General features: G+C 48.5%; 1 protein-coding gene across 1 annotated transcript in view; it reads right to left on the reverse strand.

The window, feature by feature from the left end:
* Positions 1–1,230: 1,230 nt before the first annotated feature.
* UBE2G1 (ubiquitin conjugating enzyme E2 G1) overlaps positions 1,231–13,706 on the reverse strand; it is a 99,802-nt gene continuing 87,326 nt past the window's right edge. Inside the window, exon 6 of the mRNA XM_032840015.1 lies at positions 1,231–4,245. The gene's annotated coding sequence lies outside the window, so the exon portion shown is untranslated. The remainder of the gene's footprint in view (positions 4,246–13,706) is intronic.

Raw genomic sequence — 13,706 nt, forward strand, 5'->3', positions numbered from 1 at the left:
AGGGAGAAAAATCGAGTCTTGCCTAGGACTTTCTATGTGGAACCTTGGTCTAAGAGCGGTCTGCTTTTTTGTGAAAGTCTTTTTCTTCTCCTGTGGTTTATTCTGCCAGTGTGGGTAGGATTCACATCTTTTCTCATCTCACTACGGCTCTGTGGGACATGCTGGTCCAGTGAAACAAAACAAAACCAAAACCCTAACCCTACCCTGGCATTCATGTTACACACATCTGAAATTGAATAACCAAAAATACCTTATCCTGAAAATAATTTGCTCTGCAAACTGTATTCCTGCTGGGGTTTGCAGTCCTCTGGGAAGGCCTGTCTTTCTGAGGGTGAGGGGGAAAATCAGGGTTCCTTCCTTCAAGCCAACAGCCTTGCTCACAACAGACCTAGTCCAACACTGTTTCTTTGCACTTGAAGCTGCTTGTTACTAAAACCCTGGGCAGATGACTGTGCATAAAACTGGCATCTAAGGTTCAGGGACATCATCTGGACTCTTTTATAATTTATCGCAAATGTATTTATCAGGAAAATTCGATTTTGATAACAATCTCCAATCTGCTCTCAAGGACTTTCTTGTCTCTAACTCAGTTCTGATTAGAGATTTGGCTTCTCCTTTTCTCTGGAAGGAGGAGGCCTTCACAGCCACAGGCAGCGCAGGTCCCAGAGAACACGCCCTCCCCGCTGTGTCGGAGCTGTGCGTGAGGGTGCAGGGTGGAAGGCTGGACAGCGGTGTCCTGTTAGGGAGAGAAAAGAAAGAAGGAAGGAAGGAAAAAGTACTCAGTCTTGCCTTTTTTTGCCCCTAACTGACTCAGTGACCCTGGGCAGGTATCCAGGCCACCTCTGCCCGTCTGTGCAGAGAAGGGTCGGTGGCACTTGAGATGGTGCCTGCAGTCTGGCCCGCTTCCCTTCCGAGTCCGGGTTCTTCGCCTTCTGGCTCATTATGTCTGCGGTAGAGCCAGTTCCGGCTAAAGAGGAAATCCCTCAAAACGCCCTAAGTCAGCAGGCACAGAGCGCTGGTGAGGAAGAGTGCTTGGCCCCCTACCAGAAGTTTTAAGACTGTTACATCAGGTTGGAAGTCAACTTCCCACCCCGTTTCCTCCTTTAAATGCAGTTTGAAGAATTCTTTTTCAAGATTCTCTGGTGGACCTTTTGGTATCATGTGCTGTTTAGAAATAATCCCACAAAGTTGCTTTTGAGACCTGCATCCTAAAACCAAAATAGCTCGTGATACAGCCTCTAAGTCATCATTTATTGATTTACAGAGCACCCACCACATGGCGCAGGGGCTTTACAATACAGCAAACATCACAACAGAACTCACATAGTTAAATACAATCAACGAGTTACAGAACTAAAAACAGCTGGAATGAAGCAACATTGTGTCAAATTTCAAAGATGCTGAGCGGTGGCAGGTACAAAGAAGGTAGTTCCACCAACTGGAGACCAGACAGGCAAAGATAGATACACAGGCACCACAGCCCAAAATGTGCAGATCTGTAGGGGTGAGTGAGCACACAGAATAAAATTTCACACCCGAGAATGAAGGCCATTGAAGATACCAGGACACCCAAGTGATGAGAGAACTCGTGGCATCACCTCACAAAGAGACTGCCTTGTGATGACAAGGAAACCAATCTCGCGTGGATTTTAAACTCACAGAAGAGAGGCCAGAAAGCCACTGAGATCATCCGTCCCATTATGAGCACAGACTGAGATCTATAAGCCTTTACAAGAACTTGGAATCAATTTAGGAAACAGCCAACAGTTCTAAAACCCATAAGACTGTGTGGATGTTGTTGATAGTTGGCACAGAGTTGGGGAGAAAAATCCTTTCCTAAAGCAGAGAGGACTCACCTCACACTAGTGATGAGACACTGGTGGGACAAAAGCCACCCAGATCAGTGCCACCTGAGAGTGGTTGAGTATCAAACACGGAGGTGTCAAGTTCACTGTCAGATGAACACGGGGAAAGGCACAGGAGACGCCCCTGGCAGAGAACAGGCCACACCACCTCCTGAGGCCCGTGTGTCCACATGCAGCACGCCAGGGCGCCAGGTGGAAAGGAGCGCGAAGGGGGGGGGGACACTGGTTCCTGGCTCGCCCTTCCACTCCCCTAGATCTAGCCCCAAAACACACACGGTCACACTGATGTACCTGCGTGAAAGTGGCACTTAGGGTTCAGTGAGAGTTGTCCCTGAGTGAGTAGGTCACTGGCTGCTCCCTGAGGAGTCAAACCCCAGGTTCGAACCCAACAGACCACGACGAGCAGGATCACAGCCAAGAGGAGAGCAAAATTCAGACTCCGTTCTACCACCTGCAACCATGTGAAGTTTCTGATTTGAGAGTAGAAGGGACTGCATTCCAATCCCAGGAGGCTGTGCCGCACCAGCACTTTGGGGCAACAAGTTTTACAGCCTCTGAATAAGAAAAGTCACAAAATGAAGTTCTTGAAGAAAATCAGCTCCAAGGGATCACACACGTTCCACATCCAGTCATTACACATTGATGGGTCTCTATGCTGCTTCAGAGTGCAGGACAGACGGGACTCAGAAAATCACTCTCTGCTGTGTCTACAACCTCAACCATTTTACTTCCGCTGAAAGGACATGCAGAGTCCGCAGGGATGGGCGACTCGTAGGGACCCTTCACGCTCTGCCATAGCGTCTCTCCGAGCCCCACAGGCCAGAGATGCACCGGTCCTCACAGAACCGTGTCCCATCGGGCACTGCTTTCGTTTCTGTCCCTCGCCCGCCAACTACTACACTTCCCAGCCCCAACCTCACACCCGACAGGGGAACCTGGGCCTGCCATTCACACCACACACGGTCACTTCATCACTTCCTGAAGCTGCTTTAGAAGACATGATATGAAGTACACTTATGCCCAAACGTTAATAAAACCCAAGTGCACGGTGTCAGTGACAGAATCAATGTATCAGGGAGCAAAGCACTCACACCCTGCAATGCTCTGAGACCCACATAAGAACCTAGATAGAGCCCAGCACGTACACTGCCATGGCCATGGGATTTTCAAGTATTAAGTCTGTTTGCATAAGGAATCAACCTGAGATTTTTCTAAACTGCACTTCTCTGGCATTCAGTATTATAACCTTCATTCAATACAATAAAAGTCAACGACTTGACGATTATTGGGAAAAAATTATATTTTGGAAGAACTCACTACATAAGGTGACAGAATTCCAAAATCAAATTACATGAAAATATACATCGCCATTTCTTTGTACAATAAGTGAGAAAAATCTGCAATATAGAAGAATAGAGGCAAAGAAATGCGGAGGACCGTGGAGAAGGGGGCGGGAGGTCCACAGCATCTGTAAGAGCAAACTCACGAGTGAAGCAGAAAGCCTGCAGCCGTGCACACTAATCCATCCGACCTGAACGCCCAGGGACCAACGGGAAGGCAAAAGCCAAACCAAAGCAGAATTTGTTCTGTCTGGGGCAAATTTCAGTTAAGTTGAATTCTGAACCAACTCTCTGTAGTTCTCAGGGATGACGGAGTTCAAGAGCTCTCAACAGCCAAAATGTGGTATTGTTACACCCGATCCAAGAGACGGTGCAACCAGAGCACAAAACGACAAGCACCTAGTGATGACCACTGCTCTGAAGTCATCATTAAAATCAAGTAGTTGCTTAGTAAGTATTTCAGTATTGGAACTAAATGACTTGAAAACTTTCCGGCAGAGAGAAGAGAGAAAAGCAAAGGGGAGTGTGTCAAAACAAAGAAGATACAAAAGTTTAGTAAGTGAAAAGAGTTTAATGAAGCCTCAATGGTTTAAAGGAAATTAAATGGAAACTTTTAATCCTAATTGTTTTTCATCTGACATGCTTTAAGGAGTCTTTTAAAACTGATAAGAAACAATGAATAGGGAAAGAAAACCTGCTAAAATCTTTGAGAATTTACACGATTCGTGTCCTACTACAAGAGAGCATTACTTGGTACAAGGTGTACTGGTGGATGTACATGAATGGTGTATATATTATCCGGATCATGTTGTGCTATGTACAGGTCTTTACAAGTCTTCCTGAAGGCTAAAACAGTTCATGAGAATTCAAACTGCGCAATCCCCTGTAAGTTGGCACTTGTTAGGCTCTCGTCAGCACGGGTACTGGCTTGTTCTACTGCAGCCCAGCTCCAGCCAGTGTCCGCCAACTTGTTACAACAGAAGTCCAGCAATAGGTGGGTAGAGTGCAGGAAAACAGTGCCATGTTTCTCAATTGGAGACCTGCAACGAAACAACAGCATTACATCATGAATTTACAAATCACAAAAGAATCAACCGGTCAGCCATTTTTATTTCTGTTCTAGTTCTTCGGAAACAAGCTCTTAATTTCATGTTAAGCTCATTTTTGTGTTCATCCAACATGGCAGCCATATAGGGCCATTTTATTTCAGTTTTAAATTATATAAATGAAATTTACAATTTAGTTCAAGTGCTCAATATGGCTGGTGACTACCACGCTGGACGGTACAGAGGTACAGTATTTCTACCTATCAGCGTAGATAGCTCTATTGCACTTCCCTACTTTACATTGTTTTCAATATCCCAAATGTCTTTCAACTTATATTGGATCTAGGGTCAAACACAGAACTACTTACAAGTCGTGTGATTGGGAAATTTATTAAGTATTTAAGGATATTCAGAGACACAATGTAAGATTGCCACATTTCGGGGCACCTGGGTGGCTCAGTAGGTTAAAGCCTCTGCCTTCAGCTGAGGTCATGATCCCAGCGTCCTCATATTGAGCCCCGCATCAGGTCTCTGCTTGGCAGGGAACCTGCTTCCTCCTCTCTCTCTGCCTACCTACTTGTGATCTCTGTCAAATAAATAAATATTAAATACTAAAAATACTAAAAAAACAAACAAACAAACAAAAAAAACTGCCATATTTCCCAACTTCTTGAATTTTATCCAACCCCATAGGTTCAGTCCAAACCCATTTTCTATGTGATGCCGCCCGCGACGGACCATCTACTCCAAGTACAGGTACTCCCACTACACTGTGTCTGGCCAGTCTTATGCCCTCAGCCAGCCCAGACGTCAAGAACCCCATCTACCTAAAAACAAACTTCTCTGGTGCAGTGTTCAGAGGCACCACATGAAGGAACTTCCCCTATTTCACAGGGAAACGAGACGAGGTGACGCTGCTAATAAGGGCAGGGTTTCCTGCTCAAAAACTGAGAAAAACTAGGTCCAAGTTAAGACAAAAAGTCTAAGTTAATGATTGGACTTCCATTCAGAGCTGCTCCTGTACTACTGTGTGCTCTGAGCACACAGGGCAGCAAGGGAGGGGAGCAGGGAGGAGAGTGTCAGTCTTCTTCTCTCGGGTCCAGGTGTTCCAGAAACTCACACACCTGTTGTCTGCCAAGCACGCTGCTGGGCACCAAGAACCTGAAGAGAAGGTGGCTGCAGACTCCAAGGACATAATAAGTTCCTAACAAAGAAGTGAGGTGTACTCAGAGTTAGGACAAAAATTTAAGTCACACCAGAGTGTGTCTTCCAATGTCCTGAACTAATTTATCAACACCCAAGTTCAACCATATCACAGCTCTGTTGTGGGCAGAAACCAAGCAGTGGGCCTGTCCATGCATGGCCCTGCATATGCCCATTTCCCTGACTTGGGCACAAAAATAGCGCCTGCAAGGCAGAACGACTGCTCAATTTCCTTCCAAAGGGGCTGTGCCAGCTGACATGTTCAGCCCTGGCAAAGCTGGCAGCGCACGAGAAACGCGCGTATCACCGTCCCCAGAAGCGGGATCTTCCAGTGGCACAAAGACACACAAAGTGTGCACAGATGTTCTGTTGGAAGATGGAAAGACGTTACTGAAATGAAGAAACACCATCACAGAACAGGCGTCATGTAGTTTTCAGGTGATGTTACTTGACTGTTTTCCCAAGGACTCGATCAACCACACCCGAACTACTCCCTGGCCGTGTAACCTCTCAGGGCTGAAGGAGAGCTGGGGACAGAGACTCTAATCATTCCCCGAGGACACGAACACAAAATTTCAGGGCTCTGAAACAGTCATTTAAAACTGTGTCTGTGTAAGTTTTTAAAAAGAAAATACTCCAGAGGGGACTGACTGCTCAAAGTCATTAAACACCTAAAATCAAGCAACCCAGCTTTAAATAGCATTAACTTTTTCAGCAGGAACAGAAAAATCCATTTTCCCCTCATGCAAAGAAGGCTCAGCACAGAAAAAGCAAGTCTGTTGGCTTTTCTCTAAAAAGATAAATGTGAGACTCGCTCTCCTGGCCACAGCCTGTCTGTTTAAACAGATGCTGCTGACCTCCGACGTCACTGACGTTGTGCGTTGTCCTATCTCCAACCGCATCGGCCTGTTACTAAAATCACACACATTTTATATTAATTTAAATTACATCAACTGTATGTCTTTATGAAATAACTTTATTTTTTTTTTTATCTCAAAACTTCATATTAGTCCCTGTTTTTAACCTGCAAATCTGAAGATGGTTCACCTCTATAGGACATCAGTACCTTGGTCTATTTATTTTTAAAACTAGAATCAAATAAATTTCCTATGCAGCTACACAACTTAATTTTTAAGTCTAAAAAAATACAAATCAGGCGAGCATGCTTCCAAATAAAAAACACTTTTGATGTTAAGGATAATAATACAAGGAATTCCACGCTCAGGAATAAATGTCCCAGTAATCTCAACCATTCTTCACCGAGAGCAGTCCCTGTGTGGGGGGAGCTTCCCACTACCTTCCACACAGAGGACCCCGGCGCCCCTCTGCTTCCTGCTGGGGCCCTCGTGACCACCCAAAGCCACTTCCTTTCTGAGGCCCAAAGTACCTCACACAGTCGGGCTCCCCTCCTGTGACCAGCCAGGCCACGGGTTTCTTTTTCTTCCTTCTGCCCCGACACGTGGCCCTTCTACATGAACATTTTGTCTGCTCTAGGGCCCTCCCATCTCAGCAGGACCGTCCCGTGGCAGCCGTGCGCCATATATGCCCTGCTCTCCCAAGACAACAACACCTGTGCAAATGGAAGGAACCAATATTTGTTCACAAGAACGGACGTGTGCTCAGGGCCGGCTGTTCTTGGTGTGAGCTCCCATTTCAAAATACAAACCTTCATCCTTAACGATACGACATTGTTAAAAAGCAGACCTATGTTCTCACACTGATACACATAAATCATACCGAACTAGCGAATATCAGAAAACCATGTTACATTTTTAAAACGTACTCTACGTCTCTGCCCATGTTATTATACACCCGACATGGACGAGTCGTTATCACATGCCTGACGCGGACGTGACGTTATCACACACCCGACGCGGACCAGTCGTTATCACACGCCCGACACAGACGAGACGTTATTACACGCCCTACGCGGACAAGTCGTTATCACACGCCCGACGCAGAGGTGATGTTATCACACGCCAGAAGCGGACGAGATGTTATCACACACCCAACGCTGACGAGACGTTATCACACGCCCGACATGGACGAGACGTTATCACACGCCCGACACCGACGTGACGTTATCACATGCCCGACACGGACGTGACGTTATTACACGCCCGACACCGATGAGACGTTATTACATGCCCGACACTGACGAGACGTTATTACACGCCCGACGCATACGTGAGTGTCGGGAGGAGTCACATCTCTGAAGATGAAGCTACCGTGTGTCACGGGTCCCATCTGGGAACAGAACTGGGGCCATGACGGGACTTACTTTTCCTCACACGGACAAGCTTCCATCTCCAGAGTGTTGTCGTCCGGCTTTGTCCCTGCAGCTGGGGACAGGAGTGAGGACAAAAGAGGGGCAGGATGAAGAGGCAGGCAGGGAGCAGTCGAGAAGGCCGAGAAGGCACCGGGGCAGAGCCCTAGCTTGCATGCGTGAGGACGGAAGACACTTCCAGAGGGACTATCAACAGTGTCAAGTCAAACAGATTAAGAACCAACACTACGTGAAGCCACTGGGGCCAACACGCTGTCCCCAATGTCCCGGTCAGTTTAGTCTCCTGAGGGGAGGACAGAAGACGAGTCAAATGTTAAGGGGACAAGGCAAAGCCCCCTGATCCCAGTGCATTCCTCCTCCCAAAATTAAGTGCCACTGCGAACTTTGCGACTTTTGTGTTTCCTCAAGTCCCTGCTTTAAGAGAGCTCTTTATCAGAGCAAGTACGTCGTACTTTTAACTTACACGAACAGCACCTTACTCAACGCCGTTTTTTTCTTTTTTGCAAATTATTTTCCTACTCAAGACTGTTTCCTGAGATGGAACCACCCAGTGACCTATAGCTAAGTGTGTACCACGCACACGGCCAGCTGCTGGTAGTGCTCCGCTGCATCAGTCCCAGCTGCACACGCTGATGACCGGCCTCGTGACGACGACACACAGCACGGCCCGCAGTGCACGTGTATGTCCGCACACATGGGCCAGCCCGTCTCCGACCACACCCGACCTCGCGGGGTGGGTGCACAGTTCACACAGACCACGCATCGCCGACCTGCTCTCCAACACTGATGCGCCTATGCTCTCGCCCGACCTCAAGGACACCGCTTCCCCAGATCCTCACCAGCCCTTGGGTTTCTCAGACATTCTGATTTCTGACAATCTGGTCCACATGATGTTACCTCCCTGCACCCTCCGAGTTCTGATGACAAATGCAGTTATTTTTCACGTGCGTAACAATTAGCTTTCTTTAGTACCAAGGCAGGTGGTTTTCCTTTGTACCGCTTGTTTCTCACTGATTTGCCCGAGCTGGTGTAGATTCCAGGTACAAATCCAGAACATCAGATGGACGGTGATCTTTTCCCAGTCTATTGTTTTTAAAAAAGTTTATTGTCGTCATAATATTTAAGTTTTCAGTTTTGCCACAGATCTGTTTTTTCTCTTTTTCAGGTGTTTTCTGTGCCTAACAAGTCCTTCTCTACCTTGCTATTCTCCCTTATTTTGTTCTACAATAGCTATGTTTTTCATACTTGATCTGCTGCCTCACCGGAGACGACTAACAAGGTAAGGCTACCTGCTGGTAAGGGGGGCCGTGCTCCAAAAGCCCTGCAGCAGACTAGGCCAAGTGTTTCCTCCACAGTCTTTTGGCCATACAGGAAGTCAGAAAGACGCAACACGGCAGGAGCCGTGATGGCTGGAAGCCTGGGTGAGACGCCGTGTGAAACCCACCAAGGACGCAGTCGGCTTGGGACCATCTCTTACTCCACACGTGGTCTCGACTAACCAGTGGAGAGAATATACACCCCCCTGACTTGTGCTTTTCACTTTCTCTCAAATAAAATCTTTTTTAGAAGATACTGTTTTAAGCCAGAGGATTTTAGGTAATTTGGAACACAGCACTAGAGACTACAACAATCCCTCTGGCCTTAAGGCAGAGCAGTGGACAGAGTCTTGCCATCTGGTGGCCCAGATGTGGTCCTGCTGCTCGTCCGAGGGATGGGAGGGTTCCCTCCTCCCCCGTGTCCGCTCTTCCTCCCATCCTGTACCTGAGGCCGTTGAGGTCTTTACGGAGGACAAGGTACAAATACCAAGAAAAAGCGCAATAAGGAGACACATACGACAGGACCCCAGTTCTAGGAGACATCCAAGGAACCAAACTCCTAGACGGGGCCTGATGGAGGGACTGGAGAGCGAGAAAAGCGCTTCTGTCAGGAGGAGGGTCTGTTGTGCACCAGGGCCAGTAAGAAGTGGGAAGAGGGCAAACCCACGTTTTTTAAAAAGTGGAATAACATCCGTATCAAGTTCTTGAATGGCGATACTTCTATCTGTAGAAAGCACACGTAGCGGGTCTGGACGTAGATTTTTTAGAACAATTTTAAATCTATGTTTGATTCACCGCCGGAGTTATATTTCACATCTACAGTCTATGGCGGGACGGAAGCTGCCAAGGACACGCAGAAACTGCACGGTGACGAGCCACCAAGAGAACCAGGACTTTATGAAGAGCCTGAGGGGCAAGCCCACCCGCCATGCCTGCGGCCAGGCCTCAGGTTCCTGAGACGTAGCCTCCCACAGGACCGTGACATGAGGACAAGGGCACATGAGGGTCACGCAGGCACCTGAGTCCGACAGCAGCATACCACGCTCCATGCATTGGGGGCAGGGGTAGGGAGCACCACACAGACCTGCTTTTAGAAGGCCTGAGTTGGGGCACCTGGGAGGTTCAGTGGATTAAGTCTCTGCCTTCGGCTCAGGTCATGATCTCAGGGTCCTGGGATCGAGCCCCACATCAGGCTCTCTGCTCAGCAGGGAGTCTGCCCCTCCACCGCCACCTGCCTCTCTGCCTATTTGTGATTTGGTTTGTCAAATAAATAAATAATCTTTAGACTGCCTGAGTTAAGTCATGGATTTTGATGCAAATTTTTTAAAGTCCAACTTTCAAATGGTTTCACTCTCAGTTAATCCAGAGATGACTGGGCTCAGGTGCTTACTGTAGGAACGTGGTAACAAGAGGAGTGAGAAAACACTCGTCTGTGACTGCGAGTTAGGGCCCTGAGCGCTGTCAGGCTTGGGGTGGGGGGAGCATCTGTTGGAAGAGCAACTGCTTCATGAGAGGAGGGGGCCGAGACGGGCCTTGTCCCAGCACATGGCAGAACGAGGAGACGTGTGCCAGGGCCCGGGTGTGGAAACTAGCTCTCTCCCAGCCGCCACTCAAACACTCCCCAAGTGACAGGGAGATGCATCCCAGCGAGAGGAGAGCTACAGGAACAAAAGGGGAACAACTAGGAATGTCTGACACACAACAGGGTTGGGGACTTGCATGCTCGTCGGGCAGGTCTGCATTAATATGTGTTGATCAGTGTTTCCCAAGGAATGTCTGTAGCTGCCCAGGGGTGAGCCAAACGGTCCTCCCGGTGAGCTCTGAACTGACAAGATATTAACTCCTTCATTCAGTTCTTACCAACGTAAGACACACATACTTCAAGCATGATCCTTTTTACACAAAAGCCTGAGCTTAAATAGTAACTACAGTGATCATTCACACAACTGGTGTATTAACTTTCTTTGAAATTCTGCTCTATTGAGGACTCCGGCTGCCAGGCCCTCTGCGGTGACACAGAGCCGTCACAATGCACCTGGCAGACAGGCAACACCCGGGGGGTGTTCTGCTACTGGCCCACGTCGGTCACTGCTTCCTTCTTCTCTCACGGAGGCTCTCGGTCCAGTGCCCTCATCCCCAGTGTATCATATTTTCACTTAACCTGTTCTAGACCATCAGGTATTTTGAATCAACATTATTGCCTGCCTCCATCTTTCTGATGAGTGGGCTTCACTCTTGATAATTATGAACACGTGTGTGGTTTTTTTTTTTTTTTTAAAGGTTTATTTATTTGACAGAGAGATCACAAGTAGGCAGAGAAGCAGGCAGAGAGAGAGGCCGAAGCAGGCTTCCTGCTGAGCAGAGAGCCCGATGCGGGGCTCAGTCCCAGGATCCTGGGATCATGACCTGAGCCAAAGGCAGAGGCTTAACCCACTGAGCCACCCAGGCACCCAAACACATGTGTGTTATGAGTGGATATAAACTAACGGTAATCCCGCTAGCAAAGTATAAAATTCCTTACAAAATTTGTCTGTGGCCCCTCATTAGTATGTATGTATGTATTTAATTTGAAATATACTATCAAGGTAAATATAGTAAAGTTCTTGGTTATTTCTTAAATCTACTAAGTAGTTTATGAGATGGAATCGCATGTGTACTTGGGCTTCAGTATCTACAGTTCTGTCACCGTCCAGCCGGTCTCTGACTGGGAGACCGTGTGGGAAGAGACCCCTAGGATGCGGCCACACGCACGCAAGCACCAACGCAAGGAGCAGGGAGGACGACTGGCATGGTGGGGCGTCCAGGACAAGCACTTGGACAAAGGACCGGCAGGAACTCCCACAGTCCCTGCAGACTGGGATGCAGTCCAGGAAGGACGGCAGGAAGCAGCGACCACGGAGTAGATGGGAGGGAAGGGTAGATAAGGACACGAGGACAGGATTACTAACAAAGCGTAAGCAGCCTGGACAAGGACAAGCTGCTGGAAAGCCACGGGTCACTGCTATCCTCAGTCACAACAGAAAGGAGGGCTGACGGTCAGTGTTTCCGGTTATTATGAGGAGACCAGAAACCAGGGATCTCAAACACGGAAACAGGACAAGTGGTAGGCAGACTCGGTCTTTCTTCTGATGTGCACCTTTGCATTTGATACAGTCATCATAGAAATAATAAAAATTAAAACAACGTGAAGCTAGTTTAGGGATGACAGGCCAACTCACAGAACACATTCAGCTCAGAAACAGATGAACACACACCTGGACATGGAATTTCCTAGGACAACTGACCCTGAGGTCAGGGGATACAGAACCTGCCAACAATAGACGTGGCCCGCGGTTTCCGCGGGGTGGCCCGCGGGGTGCGGACACAGCCGCACACTGCATGCCCAGCAATTCCAGAGCTTAAACACAGATACCAACGGGAAAACCATAGAACCTTCACCAGACAAGATGCAACGCGAGTCTTCTGGTGTCAGAGAAGCTAGAACACAAAACCTAGCTCCATGCAGGAGAGGTCTAATGCTGCTGCATTAAGATTAAGAATCTCTGTTCATCGGGGCGTCTGGGTGGCTCAGTTGAGCGCGCTTCTAGACATCGGCTCAGGTCATGAGCTCGGGGTCATGATGAGCCTTGAATTGGGCTCCGTGCCCAGTGCCGTCTGCTTGAGACTCTGTCCCCCTCTCCCTCTGCCCCTCCGCTGGCTTCCATGCACACACACACTCTCTCTCAAAAAATCTGTTCATCCAGAGAGTCCACAAAGGGAACTGACCAGGGGACAAGTCCAGAGCTAACAGAACAGCCCAAAGAACAGGAATTTCACAAACAGCCAAACACATGAAATGACCGTCAGCAGCGCTGGCCACACCCATCAGAGCAAGGGCTCGCCCACCCGCTTCCAGATGGAAAACTTCAGAGAATGCAGGGGCGGCTCCCGAGTAAATGGAAACCTTATCCTTGTGAAGAGGAGTGAAAATAGATGCAGAACTCTGGTGACAACTTGGCGTTATCCACTCGAAGTGACGTGCACAGACCCCAACTCAGTAACTCCACTCCCATGCACACAGCCGGAGAGCTCTCCTCACGAATGTGCACCAAGAAACAAGCTGGCCACGCCCGCTCTGGCAGGGACACAAAGCGGACACACGGCTGAGACCTCTCCCCACACCAGAAGACAACTGCAGTCAGCAGCGAGGGCAAGACGGTGACTCAGCGACTGAGGTCTCATGTGGCAGTGACAACAGATGGTACAACCAGACTCAACACAGGCCAGTGACAGGACGAGTCCCGGAGCAGCGCGCACGGCAGCTCCACGCACGGCGTTCAGAGGCCAAGGGCGCGCTCTTTAGGACGGACCAACCTGATGAAGGGATAGCAGAAAACCATGGTAAGCCCAGAACTGGGCGTGGGAGAGGAGGCTGGGGCAGAGGGGAGTGCGGGGTAAAACAGGCGGCAAGTCCAGGATGACTCCTGATCCTTTACAAGTCCTAAATAATTTTATCACCCCAACATTTAAAAAAAAAAGAAAAAAAGGAAGAAAAGAAACCAAATAACTAAAATGTCACACATTTGGTCAGCGGTCCCCACCGCGTCCCCATCTATCCTGGACTCCCTACTAGGCGCAATAAAAGCCTCCGGACACAGTGTACAACCCGA

The sequence above is a fragment of the Lontra canadensis genome, unplaced genomic scaffold (genome assembly GCF_010015895.1).
Source record: "Lontra canadensis isolate GAN:19392208 unplaced genomic scaffold, GSC_riverotter_1.0 scaffold110, whole genome shotgun sequence".
In the NCBI taxonomy this organism is placed as follows: domain Eukaryota; kingdom Metazoa; phylum Chordata; class Mammalia; order Carnivora; family Mustelidae; genus Lontra; species Lontra canadensis.